General features: G+C 36.3%; 2 non-coding genes across 2 annotated transcripts; one reads left to right on the plus strand and one right to left on the minus strand.

The window, feature by feature from the left end:
- Positions 1 to 8096: 8096 nt before the first annotated feature.
- Positions 8097 to 8204, plus strand: LOC141722981 (small nucleolar RNA R71). Its single transcript, XR_012575977.1, has one exon. It is a non-coding gene; the product is annotated as a small nucleolar RNA R71 (small nucleolar RNA).
- A 3362-nt stretch (positions 8205 to 11566) lies between these two features.
- On the minus strand, positions 11567 to 11673 carry LOC141723105 (small nucleolar RNA R71). The gene has a single exon (XR_012576097.1). It is a non-coding gene; the product is annotated as a small nucleolar RNA R71 (small nucleolar RNA).
- Between the last annotated feature and the right edge of the window lie 1954 nt (positions 11674 to 13627).

Genomic DNA, 13627 nt, shown 5'->3' on the forward strand with positions numbered 1-13627 from the left:
TCTCAAACTTTTAGTTCTTGAAAATGTTCTTCTCACTCGTATGCGCAAATAACATTTTAATTCTCTTATTTATTGCAAATGGCATATTTATCCAATTAAAGCCTCACACATTTGCCGTAACATCGTGCTGATTCCGCTAAACTTCTGAATTCTACTGGTGTCCTTACTTCCTCCAAATTTCTCATTGCTTTGACTTCGGATCTGAAATCACATCAGAATTTGACTTAATCTAATTGGAATCGATTTCCATCTAACTGACCATAAGTTGGTAAAATTCACCAATTAACTCTTTTAATTGATCAATCAAACCAAGTGATGGCTAGATAAATGAAATCAGAGACCAACTATATAAAGTCAGTTTGGCTACAGCCACTTCTTTCAGGAACCGAGATCGCAATCATTTGGAGTATCAACGTGAATATTAATAACACACGAAATTATACTTTTGACTTTAAAGGTAGGGTATTTCTAAAAATTTGGGCAGCATCTCCTCTATAATATGGACTACCAGTCGGACTCAAGCCGACACTAACAATCAAACAATCAATCATATCAATCCACCACCATGAACTCATCATTTCACCATACTTCAGAACATATCATACTGATATTTACATATACTACTAACTAACATAACATACATCATTTTATCCAACTAGAGACATCTCCATACCTTTCATTTATTCCTTCAAAATATCTCGGAACTCCACTAATGAATATAAAATTATTCTGCTGTTTCTCAAAAACTTTATTCCAAGCTTATTCTAATTCATCATTAAGCTCTCTAATTAACAATTCATATCACTTATATCTGTTCATAAATCCGTTCCAAACAAATCCTCTACCCTTGAGAATATGCGATTCTTTCATTAGTTAACTTGTCTAATTTTTGATAATCAACACATGGTCTCAATTCACACTAATGAAAACTCATTTTGGTTCTAAAGTGTCACTTCTTAAAAGATTTCGCAATTAGATCACCATTTCTTCATCTTCCTTTGCGTCTTTTCATATGAAACCTTCTTCACTGACCCAATTATAGGTATTGAATTTACCATATCTAACTTACTTGGGTTAGGAGTATTAACAGTTTCTTGAAGGACACGCTTGAGATTTATCGTACTCGAGATTTCTTCAATTTCGAAATTTCATGACAACATCTCCCCGTGAGTGAAGTATGTTTCGCCTTTTTACGTATTAATCGCTTGTCTGGGTCATTATTGAGAGTTCCTTCATCTACTTCTGTTGTCCCGTCAATCGATTGCCTTGTCTGGTGTACACAACTTCACTTGCTTATTTCTATGGTTAATTTACCTCATACAGTTTGCTAACTACTCTAATTCATGCCCCTAATATTAGACTTGAAACATATCACGTATACAGACTTCCGCTTCTGATTTGATGTCGTCATGACAACCACGTTATTGACATAATCATTCTTCTTTGTACGGACCTGTCCACCATTTATTGGCTTGTAACCATCTTTATACTCAACAAGTAATTCCATCTGCTACACGAGGTTATTTAACTTCTTTTAGAACACTCAAAGAGTAGACTTTACACAAGAAAAGAATTTGTGTATATGATTCTGATTGGAAAACTTTTGTAAAGAATAAGAATAAAAGTAAACAATCGGAAGGATCTATAAATCAATAAGTCACAATCGAAAAGGAAAGAATGAATGATGATTTAGATATAAATGAGATAACCATATTTGTACTCAAGATGGCCAGTCTTTCATACTATATGGCATACAACACATGATTAGGTGGCGTCCCACCAGAATCTTCGTCATTTTGACAAAGCGTCACATCATAACACTGCTTGTCTCGAGCAAAAAGAAATATTTTGAGAAGGGAAATTATTCAAAACGAATACAAATATTTTTTTCATATATTTATTACTGAGAGAAGTTCACACGTATCCAACAATTAAGAAGAGTGTACGCAGTCATAGAAAAGAATGACACCATTGGTCGCCATTTACGTTTTGCTGATGCATACTTTCAGGGATCGTTCGAGTAACGGATTCCAGATCCACGTCAGATGATAGATTCGGAATATCCTCTGGAAATGCCTTTAACATTCTACCAATTTGAGCATAATTGTCTTCTCGTTGGATTTTCTGTCATCACTTCTTGCTTCATCCCTGCCATGTAAGTCTTGTATTTTCTGCGTCATGCTTCCACGTTTAATACTTGAGTAATTCAACCATAATCGCGTTCCTACGGAATTTATAATCATAATTTCTAATCTCTTCTATGCCGCGTAGCGTAATTATTAATCCTGCAACGCCTCGACTCCGTCGATAGAAATATTATTCTTCTTCAATCATTTGGAAGATTCTTCCATTTTCTTCAATCATCCTCGAGCTTCTTTGGGTCAACGAACCTATTTTAAACTTTAATCATTTTATAAATTGAATAAATAACGTTTCTGCACGTTGATTTGATTGTTGATATATTAACCCGGGTTTACACTCTCCTTCCGAGGAAATTTTAAACCTCTCTATATTAGCGGCTCTACTTGGCCTTCTGATTTAACAAAACTGAGTTCGATCAAATATTCTTCTGGGTACTCTAATACTTATAACAATAAGAACTCAAATAGTAATTTGACAACCAAAATTTTAAAACTGATTTTGTGTAAAGATCTTTTAGAAATTCTGTTAAGAAAGTCTTTTTTCCGGAAACTTGTTTTAGAATTTTGAAAATCGCATATTTGGTCATTCTTACTATATGAGTTGGTTTTTGTTCTATTCAACCACAACAAGGTACCTAATCAAGGAAACGACCACCTAAGGTTCATCCATTCCAATATCTCTTCTGCTTTTTATTGAATCCAGTTCGCCTTCACTAGCCACCGAATACTTCATTTATCGTTGCATACCATTTTATTCATAATTCTAACTACGATGCTGACATCCGATACTATCTTTGATATTTTCATCATCGTCCTTGATGTCGTAGTTACCACCGATTAACGTAATTCGACGTTTTGTCCGTACATAGGGTTGTATCTTCTTGTTAATCTTCAGTATATCCCATAGGGTATATATCATTCCTTACACGGCGCCCGAAAAGTGCTAAAACGCTCCTTGCCACAGTGGTGCCCTTAAACTTGCAACGTTGGCTCTTTGTTAGCTTCAATCAACGCGTTGCCTCCAGCATGGAGCTTAACCGGTTACGCAATTCTAATTTGCCTCATACTAGAACTTTCCTGTCTTTCCTTATACGAAGTTCTCACGCGCAAAAATCTCCTTCTTCTTTAAAATCACCTACAAGCAGGGCAATTTACCAAATCCATCGAGCTGTTGACTCTTCGCAACCATAGGACCTAGGAACTCAATATATCTATATCGTCAATATACTCGCCTTCCACTTATCTTAACAATATCCTATCTCACTAATCCATATCGGATCCGCTAATCCTAATTCACACTCAACTCGAAATCAAAATGAGTATACTTAGGATTTTCCTTATCTTATATGATCTGTCAATCCTTACTTCCACCTATTTTTATTTCAGGGACCAATAACCTGTGGCTCTGATACCAACTGTAACACCCCCAAATCCGGGGTCAGGATTGGGTGTCACTAAACAACTTTAAACAATATAAACCTGTATATTAAAACAAATATACAGATAACCCCTCATTATTCCGGATCGCTTACAGGTTATGGTATGAAATAAGAATCTAGCCTTCTAAAATTATAATTTCTAAATACAATTTCATTACCTCATTACTAATTTCCTCGTATTGATCACTCTGACATCTCCAAATTTCTTCAGTTGAGATTTCTCCACTTTTGCTGTCTATTAAAAGCTATTCACTTTTGCCATCATTTGATACTGAAAGAAATAAGAGTTCACAAAGCAAGAGTGAGCCAAAAATTCCCAGCAAGTATCATAAAAGGGTTTCCAGATATTAGATAAAAAAACTCCTGGAAATGATTGTTGAATGATTTCAAAACATCTTTACATATTTAAACAGTTGAGCGAACAAAACGTCGGCCCTCATTGGCCTTTCATCATAAATCACATTTTTCTGTAAAAGAACAGTGAACGTTTCAATGTTTCATCCCTTTGAATCCAATCTTTGTTTGATTTTGTAATTATGAACTATTCAAGAAGGAATGTCGTTAATGGCGAACAACAATAAATTAGACTGGACACTAAAAACCAACATATACACTATAACCTGCTGATCAATCAGGATATAGGGCGGATCTATACCCAACTGCATAGACCCAACCAACATATGGGGTACCAAGGCAACTATGGCCTAATAATCAAGGGACCAGCCATCTCTGGCCCTTAGTGTCCAGCTCATCACTGGCCCTCATCATAACCATCCAGTCTGTGAAGTACTTTGATGTCAAATCATTTTGATTTCAAAACATCCTGATTCAGGGTTCGCAAATAATCCGAAAGAATGGGTATTTTCTCAAGAGATCAATCGATAATCAAGGAACAAAATAAAAAGGCACTTGCATAAATAAGAGTAATTACAGCAAAATATAAAAACATTTAACTATTCTGAACTTAGAATAGGAACGAAGAAATATTTACAGTATTTTAAAAGAAAGGTTAGGAATACTTGCCTCAATTAAGAATCCCTCTGATCTTTAACTATCTACCATATTACTCAGTCCTGATGTATCTGTATTTTCATTAACATGCCACTTGACCTTTCTTAACAATCGCTATTTCAAGTTTATCTCTATTCTGAATCCACTCGTCTCATTACTATACGTAATCAGGCTTTACTTTTACAATCTTTGTCTAGCATTGAATGCATCGTACTATGTGTATCTATCATAAAAGATACCATTCAATTAATTGACAATATATAGTTGTCTAGTCTATATGTTTATCCTTATCATCTATCCGCCCAATAATAACAGATATGGATCATCTTTAATCATATAAAGTTTAATCCACACGTGGACTCATAGTTCACATAACACATAAACACACAAGGCACGTATTATATATTTCATATAACACATAGTCACATAATTCATGTAGCACATAAGTTGAATTGCCAAAAGATAGGTCTCGATACGTTTAGAATTGGAATCGGGTCAAAACGGGTATTTTATCGATTAATAACCGACTCGGAATGACTCGTAAAACAAAAGATCTTTTGATACTGAAGAAATTTGGTCTCGAAAGTACTTTTAATGAAAGCATAATATTTTTCTGAGTCTAGACGCGTTCGTTTCGTATTAAACGGACGAACGATTGATTTATTATGAATTTTTGAACATTTTTCGGAATTAAAACGGGTCTCCGAATCATTTTATAATTAAATAATACGGTCCGAACACCTGAATTTGATTTTAAAATAATTATCGAGCCTTGAAGATAATTTAAAATAATATTTTAAAGTTCGAACTATTTTTCAGAATTTTTAAATCCAAAATAAATAATTAAATCTAATTATTAAATTAATTAAGATTAATTAATAATTAATTAAATAAACTAACCAATTAATAATTAAATTAATTGATTAATTAAATAATTAATTATCACTTAAAATTAATTAATTAAATAATTAAGATTTAATTTCAAATTAAAAAATAATTTTTAGAATAAAGATAATGATTTTTAGAATTAAATAGGATTTTTGAATTCTTTTTAAAATTAGATACCTCACAAAAAGATTTCTACAGTTTTATTTCTGCAAAACAGATCAAAGGGTGGTACGGAAGGGAGAAGATGACCGGCAACGCCAAGAACACGTCGCCGGAAATCTGGAAATGTCCAGAATCCGGCCGACGTCCGGCCGTTTTCCGATCATCCCAAACCTGGCCAGCAGTCCCGATTTTCACCACATTTTTACACCAACTGATTCCTAATCAACTCGGAAACACACATCAAGCAACAGGAATCCCGATGTGTTCCCAGAGCCCCGATTCCGATCAATCTCCGATCGAACCCAAGAACTTTCCGGCGAAAATTTGATCAAGGGCAATTCTTAACCAAAAACAACGATTCAGGTGTCAATTTGAAGCTTATAATACATATAATATAATCACATAATCAAAATTTAACAACAACATCATTATTATTCAGAAAATTCAAAAATAAAAACTTCAAAACCCATGAACTCCGGTTGATACTTCCTATAATAGAACACTCAATTAATTAACATAAATCGACTGGAAATTAGAAGATAAAGCTAACTGTAACATCAAATCGAATCAACAATCATTCAAACAAAAACCCCCAAATCAGCTATAAACCCTAAAATTATGAATTGAAAAATTATCTATCATCGAATTAATTTGATGATATAAAATGATAGAGGGTGATCTGAGATTCATTTTGGTTACTCATACTTGAAATTTGGACATCAGAATCACCTTCAAATGGTCGATTGATTCTCAAGAACACCAAGGACAAATTTCCAATAATTTTCAGAAAATCAAACCTCAATTATTATATGTTATTGAACTCAATTTTTGACATATAATATACCAAATTGACTAGAAAAATATTATCTACACAATGGAATCATCAATTCATATCAACAACATCAAGAACAAATTTTCATAATTTAATCTTTAATTAATTCAAAATAAAATAATTAAATAAGAATAATACCTTAATTCCTGTATAAAAACGGATGATTTATTATGAAAGTACTTTTCGGGAGCTTCGATTTGATATATGGCACGCCCGAATCGGAGTTCGATAAAACACTAGTTTGTGGGTTTGATTTTGAAGAACGCGGTATTTTTAGGGTTTACTCTGTATTTCACGGGAATTTACTGAATGATTATGATTATACGAATAAAATAAAATAAAGATTAGGCTATTTATATTTATGGAATATTGGATCATTTTGGATCGATAAATTAGTTACTTAGCCGCAAAGTAACGGCAAAAACGATCCGATTTGATACCCGTATTGGATAATTATCTAAACCGAGCTTTTTATAAAATACTTTATACGAAAATAATGTATTATTATCCCTTCTTTTGAAAATACGGGTTTTGTTGATTTATCGAAATGATTATCGTATCGAAAATTTTTGCGCCGGGCCGCACATGGGTCATACCGTAATCCGGATCGAAAAAGTCAAAACACGGAAAATGTCCGGAATTACCAGATTAGGTTAGGAAGGAGTTTTCGGAAGAGTTTCCGGTTATAAAAATGGTTGAAGTTGGACAATTCCCGACTTTATAAAATAGTTTCGTAATTATTCATAAAATAATTAATAAATTTATAAATCATTATAAAATCATATAATACTCCAAAAATTACTAAAAATATACCTTAATTATCTATATTTTATTTTGGACATATTAAAATTAACACACTCATATTTTATTATATTTAAACATCCAATTATTATTATCAATCATCAGATAATTCACCAAAAATTCATATTATAATCACATAATAATCATTTATTGATAAAAATAATTACACGATATTTCCTGGATGTTACAGCTTGGCTCTTGCACATGAGCCTCAACTCTTCCAATTCAGATTTTTCATTAGACTGTTACAGCTGGAGTTGTTGCCTTGGTGCATATTGCGATTATTGAAAACCGGGGGGGGGGGGGTGTACTGCTTTGCTGGATACTACTGATAAGGCTGTTGAACCGCATTCTGATTGTTGTTTCAGCTAAGGTTAGGATGATTGCGATTGTTAGGATGATAGATTGTTAGGATGATAGGTGGCTGGTGCAAGTTAATGCGACCTCTGAAAGTTGCTCACGAACTGAGCTGATTCACTATAAATGGCACACTGATTAGTCTTATGGGCACCAGCAAAAAGCTCACAGACACTAGTGATCTGATTAACTCCATAATTAGACAGAGAATCCACCTTCATCGTCAAAGCCTTAAGTTGAGCAGCTATAACAAGTTCTGCATCCAACTCCAAAATTCCTGCTACCTTGCCCTGAGATAGCCTCTGAGTAGGATTCTGGTATTCATTAGCAGCCATCAGTTCAATTAATTCATAAGCTGCATCGTAGCTTTTAGCCGACAAGGCTCCTCCAGATGTTGCATCAAGCATGGGTCTAGAAGTAGCACCCAACCCATTATAGAAACAGTTAATGATCATCCAGTCAGGCATCCCATGATGAGGACACTTCCTTAGCATTTCCTTATATCGATCCCAAGCCTCACATAAAGATTCTCCATATTGCTGAGCAAATTGAGTAAGTATGTTTCTGATTGCTGCAGTCTTCGCCATAGGAAAAAATTTAGTTAAGATCTTTTGAGCAAGATCCTCCTATTTGGTGATAGATCCTGGTGGTAGAGAATGTAACCAACACTTAGTTTTATCCCGCAGAGAGAATGGGAAAAGCCTCAACTTAATAGCATCTTCAGAAACTCCATTGAACTTGAAAGTGTCGCAGATCTCGATGAAATCTCTTATGTGCATGTTGGGGTCTTCTATCGGAGAACCCCCAAACTGAACTGAGTTCTGTATCATCTAAATCATGCTCGACTTGATCTCAAAGGTATTAGCCGCGATGGCTGGTCGAACAATGCTAGACTGAATATCATTGATCTTTAGTTGAGAGTAGTCCATCAAAGCCTTTGGATTCACTTCTGGTTCTCTCATTGTAATAAGAACTTCTTCTTTCTCAACTAAGATCTCTTCTCTAACTTTCTCCTCGATTACCACTTCTTCCTCAGCTTGATCCAGTGTCCTCTTACGAGACTGAGAACGCGTATGCATACACGCTCGCCAGAGTACCTGAAACACGACAAGGAATTAAGTGAGTACCAATGTCCGAGTCACTGAACTTTAACGACCAATGATGACAAACACATAAACTAAAAATTAACACCGATATCCCCAACAACGGCGCCAAAAACTTGTTAGGGCTAGAACACGCGCTAATATTCACGCAAGTATACGCGATCGTAAGTAATATAGAATAAATTCTAGTTCGTTCTCACAGGGATAGGTTTAGGTTAATTTCATTCAATGTATTTATGCAACACTAGTATGGTTATTATCCAATGCTAAGACGAATAACATATTAGGGTTGTTTATACTAAGATTAACTAAGAGATTATACTAAAGAATATAAACTAAGAGATTAAAGAGAGTTGAATAATATATGACACAAACATGGGATTCTAACTTCATTAAATACTTCATTCAATAGCCTTTTCGTTCTTAACCTTAGCATGTAATGGTGATGACACTAATTAGATAACACAAAACTGATAAATGCCAACTTTCGTTGTGCGAAGACCATACTACCAGACATCCACAAAGAGATAGAAGCTAAATAGACACCAATTATATTGAGACCCTATATGTCTATAGAATTTGACAACATAACGGTTTAATGCACAAGTTATCTCTCGTGATTACATAGGGCAAGTAAGATGGTCAAAATTACCTACGAATCATGCATATCACATACATGAACCTATGCTAGCATGGCAAGTTCTAAACCCTTAAATTCACTTTCACTTCATTAAAGATTAACACATTATCTTATAAGTTCGCGACGCTCATAAGACGAATAAGCACAACCAATACTAGGTTATCATACAATCACCACACACTAAGGCATCGAAACTGATAAGTGGATTTTATATCCACTTGGAATGCTTTATTACAAGCTTAAATTGGTGTTTTGGACTCAAGTTGTTGGTATTTTGATGTGTTTTTGTGTTAATGCATTTCAGGTATCAGTTAAATGAAGAAAAGAGCTTTTAAAGGAAATATAATTAAAAGTGATCAGAATTGGAAGTCAAGGCCATTGTCAAGTTATAGAGAATCTCAATAGCTTCGCGTGGGCAGTTGAATCGCCTAATTCTGACGAGTAGAACTCAAGTTATGGCCAAAACAAGATTCATCAGAATATTTTTCCCAGTCAGTAGCTGAGCGCCTGCTCAGAGAGCTGAGCGCCCGCTCAGGAGAGCTGAGCGGCCGCTCAGGGCGCGGCTGGTCGCTGATTTCGCTGAAAAAGCCTTTTTGAGTGGAATTTGACGATTTTAAGGGTCCAGGTCCACTAGGGGCGTATATATACTTAAAAAAAAGGGTTTTCATCATCCGGGAAGATTGGGATACCAAGGAGAAGACCTAGAAGCACAGAACAACTCTGAAAAAGAAGATCTTGTTTTCAACTTGTGATTCTTTGAATTAGTTGTAACTTTGGATGCTCGTTTTCGTTCTTGTTGAACCTAGATCTCGTTTATTCGTACTTTGATTATTATTTAGTTTATTAAGACCTTGTTTATAACATGCTTTCATTGGAACCCATGGTGACGATGAGTTCGATTATGGGCTAATCGTTGTCATGGGATTCTAGCGGATTTACTTATGGATTTCAATAATTAATTGTTTCGATATCTTGGTGTGTGGTGATTGTATGATATCCTAGTATTGGTTGTGCTTATTCGTCTTATGTGTGTAGCTAACATATAAGATAGCGTGTTAATCTCTATTGAAGCGACAGTGAATATAGAGGTTTAGAACTTGCCATGCTAGCATAGGTTCATGTATGTGTATGCATGATTCGTAGGTAACTCTAACCGTTTTACTTGCCCTATGTAATCAAGATAGATAACTTGTGTTTAAACCATTATGTTGTCAAATTCTATAGACATATAGGGTCTCAATATAATTGGTGCCTATTCAGCTTCTATCTCTTTTGTGGATGTCTGGTAAAATGGTACTCGTGCAACGAAAGTTGGCGTTTATCAGTTTCGTGTTATCTGATTAGTGTCATCACCATGACATGCCAAGGTTAAGAACAATAAGGCTATTGAATGGAGTAGTAATGAAGTTAGAATCCCATGTTTATCATATATATTAATTTAACCTCAATTCTCTTAGTTAATATTATTTAGTATAATCTCTAAGTTTAATAAAAACCCAATTTGTTATTTGTCTTAGCATTGAGCAATAACCATACATTGTTGCATAGGTGCATTAATTGAACTTAACCTAAACCAGTCTTTGTGGGAATGAATCTGATTTATATCTTATACTACTTACGAACGCGTATACTTGCATGAATATTAGGGCGTGTTTTCGCCCTAACAAGTTTTTGGCGCCGCTGCCGGGGACTCGATGTTAATTTTTAGTTTTTGTGCTTGTCATCAGTGGTCGTTAAAGTTCACTGACTCGGATTCTTTTACTTTCACAGTTTATTTGTTTGTGTTCCAGGTACTCATTACAATGGGAGATCCAGCAGTACGAACGAAAGCCTTGATGGACTTTTCTCAACCCAAGATCAATGACATTCAATCTAGCATTGTCCGACCAGCTATCACAGCTAATACCTTTGAGATCAAGCCTGGCATAATTCAATGGGTACAGACTTCAGTCCAGTTTGGGGGTTCTCCAATGGAAGATCCCAATACACACATTAGGGATTTCATTGAGATATGCGACACCTTCAAGTTTAACGGTGTTTCTGAAGATGTTGTGAAGCTGAGACTATTCCTATTCTCTTTGAGGGACAAGGATAAGAGCTGGTTACACTCTCTACCAGCTGGTTCGATTACTACTTGGGAAGATCTTGCTCGGAATTTTCTTACTAAATTCTTCCCTATGGCGAAGACAGCTGCAATGAGGAACGCTATTACTCAATTTGTGCAGCAAACGGGAGAATCACTATGTGAAGCTTGGGAGCGCTACAAGGAGATGCTTAGGAAGTGTCCTCATCATGGAATTCCTGATTGGATGATCATCACTTGTTTTTACAATGGGTTGGGAGCACAGTCCAGACCCATGCTTGATGCAGCATCAGGCGGAGCATTATGTGCAAAGAGCTATGAGGAAGCTTATGATCTAATTGAACTGATGGCTGCTAATGAATATCAGTATCCAACCCAGAGATGTCCACAGGGCAAGGTAGCAGGAGTTCTTGAGGTGGATACAGCTACGGCTATCACTGCTCAACTAAAGGCGTTGTCTATGAAGATCGATTCTCTGGTTAACTATGGTGTTAAGCAGATAACCAGTGTTTGTGAGCTGTGTGCAGGTCCGCATGCGACAGAGCAATGTGCTATATCTAGTGACTCGGATCAGTTTGTGAGCAACTTTCAGAGATCGCAGCAGCCAGTTCCCGCCACTTATTATCCTGACAACTGAAATCATCCTAACTTCATCTGGAGCAACAATCAAAATGCGATGCAACAGCCGTTCCAGCAGTTTGCAAATAAGCTATTTAACCCTCCTGGTTTTCAGCAACAATTTACACCAACACAACAACTCCAACTTCAACAACAAACTCATGATGCGGGTCTATCTTTGAATGAAAAATCTGAATTGGAGGAGTTGAGGCTTATGTGCAAAAACCAGGCTCTTATATGCCAAAGCCAGGCTGTTTCTATCCAGAATCTGGAGAACCAAATAGGGCAAATTGCTAATGCCTTATTGAATCGACCACCAGGAACGGTTCCTAGTGATACAGAAACAAATCCAGGCAAGAGGGAAGTTGAAGAACAGGTGAACGCCATCACCTTAAGGTCTGGAAAGGTCACAAGCCCCCAAGTTCAGCAAGACGAAGAGCCTGAAAAGTCTCAAGTTCCAGCATCGGCAAATTGCTAATGCCTTATTGAATCGACCACCAGGAACAGTTCCTAGTGATACAGAAATAAATCCAGGCAAGAGGGAAGTTGAAGAACAGGTGAACGCCATCACCTTAAGGTCTGGAAAGGTCGCAAGCCCCCAAGTTCAGCAAGACGAAGAGCCTGAAAAGTCTCAAGTTCCAGCATCTGAAGTTTTGGCTGAAGAAGATGTGCAGAAGGAAGTAGAGGTGGAACCAAGGAAGACTATTGTGGAACACACTCCTCCTGAGGGTAATACAGGGGAGAAAAAGATCTATCCTCCACCTCCTTTTCCTAAAAGGCTGCTGAAGAAAAAGCCGGATAAGCAGTTTAAGAAGTTTCTGGAGGTGTTCAAGAAAATTCATATCAACATACCTTTCGCTGAAGCTCTTGAACAGATGCCTAGCTATGCGAGGTTTATGAAAGGTATTCTCTCTCGGAAAGTGAATCTCGATGACTTAGAGACCGTTGCTCTCACGGAGGAATGCAGTGCTGTGTTGCAACAAAAGTTGCCTCCGAAGCTTAAAGATCCTGGAAGCTTCACTATTCCTTGCACCATCGGAAACTTGTCGTTTGACAAGTGTTTATGTGATTTAGGAGCTAGCATCAATCTGATGCCCTTATCTATCTTCAAGAAGCTTGGTCTGCCTGATCTGAAACCAACATACATGTCATTGCAACTAGCTGACCGTTCCATCGCTTATCCACGAGGTATAGTGGAGGATGTCTTGGTCAAGGTGGATAAACTCATCTTTCCTGCTGACTTTGTAATTCTTGATTTTGAGGAAGATAAGAAGATTCCCATTATCTTGGGAAGACCATTCTTGGCTACAGGCCGAACTATGATTGATGTGCAAAAATGAGAGCTTTCGATGAAGGTTTACGATCAAAAGGTCACTTTTAATGTGTTCAAGGAAATAAAGTTACCCACAACTAAAGAGGAGTGCTTTAAACTAGAGCAACTGCATGTTTTGAATGCACCTCCATGGAAGAGGAAGTTGGATATGCCATTCGATTCTCTTGGGTTAGCAGAGCTGAAAATTTCTCAGGAGCGTTTTAAACCATTTACTCAAGA

Source organism: Apium graveolens, chromosome 4 (genome assembly GCF_009905375.1).
Source record: "Apium graveolens cultivar Ventura chromosome 4, ASM990537v1, whole genome shotgun sequence".
NCBI lineage: Eukaryota > Viridiplantae > Streptophyta > Magnoliopsida > Apiales > Apiaceae > Apium > Apium graveolens.